We start from the raw sequence: 4,495 nt of genomic DNA on the forward strand, positions 1-4,495 counted from the left end.
CCTCCTGACCTCACCCCTACTGATCGCATCCCTCCTGACCACACACCTCCCAACTGCACCCCTCCTGACTGCATCCCTCCTGACCACACCTCTCCTGCTGCACCCCTCCTGACCACACCCCTCCTGACCGCATCCTTCCTGACTGCATCCCTACTAACGCCATCCCTCCTGACCACATCCCTCCTGACCGCATCCCTCCTGACGGCATCCACTCATGACCGCATCCCTATTAACTGCATCCCTCCTGACCACACCCCTCCTGATAGCACCCCACCTGACTGCACTCGTCCTGAACTCATCCTCTCCTGACCACATCCCTCCTGAGCACATCCCCTCCTGACCTCACACCCTTATGAGTGCAACCCTCCTGACCGCAACCCTCCTGACCGAACCTGTCCTGACCGCATCCCTACTAACCACATCCCTCTTGCCCTCACCCCTCCTGACTGCATCCCTCATGACGACATCCCTCCTAACCGCATCCCTCCTGACCGCACCCCTCCTGACCACATCCCTCCTAACCGCATCCCTCTGACCGCACCCCTCCTGACCCCATCCCTACTCACAGCCTCCAAGGCTACCAGGTGCTGTTCACATGTGGCCAGCACTGTTGGTGGAAGGCGCCATACCCAGTAAACCCAGGTGTCTTCCTCCCGTCCAGGCCTAACTGCCTCTTCCTGCTTCTGTAAGCCTAGATTTTTCTAGTCTTTGGGAGAGGAAAATCTGGTTTTGCAAGCACACTGCCCAGTCTTTGTGTCTAGCCCCGGCTGTGTGGGTTCTGCGAGTGTTTCTGACCAGTCTGGACAGGGGTGCCCTTCGGTGCCAGCGAGAGAGCAGCGTGCAAGAGAAATACACAGATCAGCCCTGGGAGCTGTAATCTTGTCTGTTGTCTTGCCTACTATGTGGGATAGAAATGACTGACTATGTGAGATAGAAATGACTATGTGAGATAGAAATGAAGACTGAAGAAGGTAACTGTCAGGGCAGCCCTGCACAGAAGCCCCTTCCCAGAGGGCACGGTGGAGGCACACCACTCCCAGGACAGCTGGGCCTTGAGCTCCAGTTAGTCTTTTCTTACTGGGGAAAAAAGGCCCTATTTGGCTCTTTGTCCATAATACTAAAGAGAGCCTCCTGGGGGGCCCTGGATGTAAAGGCGGAGGTTCTGAGTTTAGGACTCCGCAAATTGCCCCAATGGGAAACCTGCTGGGAAGAAGAGTGGTTACCAGAGCCCAAATGCAGGCAGGCCAGCCCCCTTCAAGGGAGCCCCCAGTGAGAAAAGGGGAACCCATCACAACGGCAGCTGTTCTCCGCCTCACCAAGGCCTCTGAGGACCAGCAGGAGAGGAGAGAACCTGGTCTAACTGTGAGGAAGGAGCAAAGTACAAATACTTGCCTTCAACGTGCCACGCTTTCTTTCCCCGGCAGAGTGGGCTGGGCGCTGGCGCAGTCACCCGGCAGCCAGGGCTGCTCTGCCTTAGGGTGCCCGTGTGCAGGAGAGACTAAGCCTTTATGCAGAATGCCCCACCCTGGGCACTTGACAGGGTGAGTGGAGGGCATGTGGTATTTCAGCGTCCACCCAGCTGCTGAAGACAGGCACACACTGAACAGCCTCACCCGCCGCAGCCTTGCTCTCAAGGGTTCTGCTTTCCCCCGTGAGCAGAAATAAGGGGACCAATTTATCACACCTGCTGGGTGCCAGGTACTTTATATATCATCTCCTCTTTTTTTTTTTTTTTTTTTGAGATGGAGTTTCGCTCTTGTCGCCCAGGCTGGAGTGTCATGGCATGATCTCGGCTCACTGCAACATTTGCCTCCTGGGTTCAAGCAATTCTCCTGCCTCAGCTCCCCAAGTAGCTGGGATTACGGGCACGCACCACTATGGCAGGTGAATTTTGTATTTCTAGTAGAGACAGGGTTTCTCTATGCTGGTCAGGCTAGTCTCAAACTCCCGACCTCAGGTGATTTACCCTCCTTGGCTCCCAAAGTGCTGGGAATCCAGGTGTGAGTCACTGCACCCGGCCTATATCATTTCCTTTAATCACCCCAACAACCATGTGAAGTGGGATTTTTATCCCCATTTTACAAATGAGGTAACTACAGCTTTGAGATGTTACGCAACGAGTAAGGCCTTGTGAGTCTTCACAGAAAGGGACCGGCGTGGAGGCTCCGAGCGGTCAGCTAGTTCCCGTCACTGTTCTCCCTGGTGAGTTGTGGATGAGCAGTGACCCAGGAAGGTAATGAGGACCCAAGAGGCTTTACCTCCCTCTCAGACAGGAACCTGGGAAAGGGCTTTGCCTGGGAAGGTCTATTACAGCGATTCTCACAGTGAGACAGGACCAGCATCTCCTGAGACAAACTACTGATCTTGAATTTGAAAAGAATTCTCAAGTCTGCTTCTCATCCCTAATTCTTTCTACCACCGTGTCTTTTTCCCAGTTGGCATTGGCAGCAATGAAGCAGCTTGAGGGGCCGGGCGCAGTGGCTCACGCCTGTAATCTCAGCACTTTGGGAGGCCAAGGTGGGTGGCTCACCTGAGGTTGAGAGATTGAGACCAGCCTGACCAACATGGAGAAATCCCATCTCTACTAAAAAAAAAAAGTTACAAAATTAGCCAGGTGTGGTGGCACACACCTGTCATCCCAGCTACTCGGGAGGCTGAGGCAGGAGAATCGCTTGAACCCGGGAGGCAAAGGTTGTGGTGAGCCAAGATCATGCCATTGCACTCCAGCCTGGACAACAAGACCGAAACTCCATCTCAAACAAAACAAAACAAAACAAAACAAAACAAAACAAAACAAAACAAAAACAGCTTGAGGACCAGACAGGGCATCAAAAGTGGGGAAAGCTGGGGAACTCTGTGTCCTCTGAATCCAGTTCAGATGGAAAGGAAGCCCAAGACGGGGGACAGGTGGGGGCAGCTGGAAAGACAAGACCAGGCTGCCCTTCTTGGCTGTGGAGGGAGACAGTGGTCGGAACCCCCAAAGAGAGCAGAGGATGGGGCTGGCCAGTGGGGTGGGGTTCCCCGCAGGAGGCCCGTGCTGCCGGCTGTGTGGCCGCTGGCCTGCCGAGCCTGCCGAGCCTGCAGAGCCTGTATCCGGTCGGAAGTGGGAGTCTGGCTCGGGCTGCTGCAGCTGTTCAGGGGATCTGCACAATTAAAATTCTCCCAGCTCTCGGTGGCCGCAGGAATCCAGTCACATGGCAGACGTGGTGCCTGGGAGCTGGGGTCAATGAGAGCTCAGTCTGAGAGCAAACGTGTTCCTTCCCTCTGAGACATGTCCCGTGCTGGGCGATGGCTCACGGCAAACCTCACCATCCACAGGGAAGGAATCCTACGAGGCACCCAGCCTGGCCTGAGAGCTCTCGGGAGCATGGGTGGTGAGCAAGGGCTCAGGGACACAGGAAAATCACTTCTCCTCCGGATCAGGATGTTGCCAGCCTACCATTTCTGTCAGAGGCTCCTTCCTGATACTTCCACTTCCCTTAGTTCATTTTCCTCTCTGCCACAATGCCACTGTCTCTGCAAGCATGCTCTGATCTGGTTCCCGGATAACTTCAGAACTACAGCCTCATGACGTCACCTCTCTATTCTGTCCGCTTTGCTAAGAATTGGCAATAAATTCAGAGAGCAAAAGCTTCCCTTTGAACTTGCTGAGTAAAAACCAAGGCTTTGTTTTCTCTGGGTCTAGGGGATTGAAGAAGGACCAGATTTTCCTGTCCTCCCCTCCCTCCTCCTTCCTGCAAGCCTCTTGATGAGAACGTATTTCCTAGTCACCTATGCTCACACCTATTTCGTAAATCTTCGGGATACTCTCCCTCCGGCCCATTCAGCCCCGCTCCGGCCCATTCAGCCCCGCTCTGCCAAAGGAGACACTGGACCCCTGGTGTCCCCCAACCCAGCTTTTGATTCCTGAGGACGTCCCTCCACACCCAAGAAGCTATTTCCTGAAGGGGTCTGATTCCTCCCCCATTGTTTTTCTGTTTGTTCCCTGCTGCTGTTTTTAGTCCTGCCTAACAGAAACCCTCATTCCTGTCAGAGACGTCCTGCCAGGAATAACCCCTCTGCTACGTAATGGACACTAACGTTCTGTCAGAAATTCACACTCTCCTATCAGCAGCTTGTTTTCTTGTCAGAAATCATTGTTGTGTCAGAAATCACTACTTTCTTTCTTTCTTTCTTTTTTTTTTTTTTTGAGACGGAGTCTCGCTCTCTTGCCCGGGCTGGAGTGCAGTGGCCGGATCTCAGCTCACTGCAAGCTCCACCTCCCGGGTTCACGCCATTCTCCTGCCTCAGCCTCCCGAGTAGCTGGGACTACAGGCGCCCGCCACCTTGCCCGGCTAGTTTTTTGTATTTTTAGTAGAGACGGGGTTTCACCGTGTTAGCCAGGATGGTCTCGATCTCCTGACCTCGTGATCCGCCCGTCTCGGCCTCCCAAAGTGCTGGGATTACAGGCTTGAGCCACCGCGCCCGGCCTCTTTTTTTTTTTTTTTTTTAAGAC

This window comes from Piliocolobus tephrosceles, chromosome 2, assembly GCF_002776525.5.
Source record: "Piliocolobus tephrosceles isolate RC106 chromosome 2, ASM277652v3, whole genome shotgun sequence".
NCBI classification, from domain to species: domain Eukaryota; kingdom Metazoa; phylum Chordata; class Mammalia; order Primates; family Cercopithecidae; genus Piliocolobus; species Piliocolobus tephrosceles.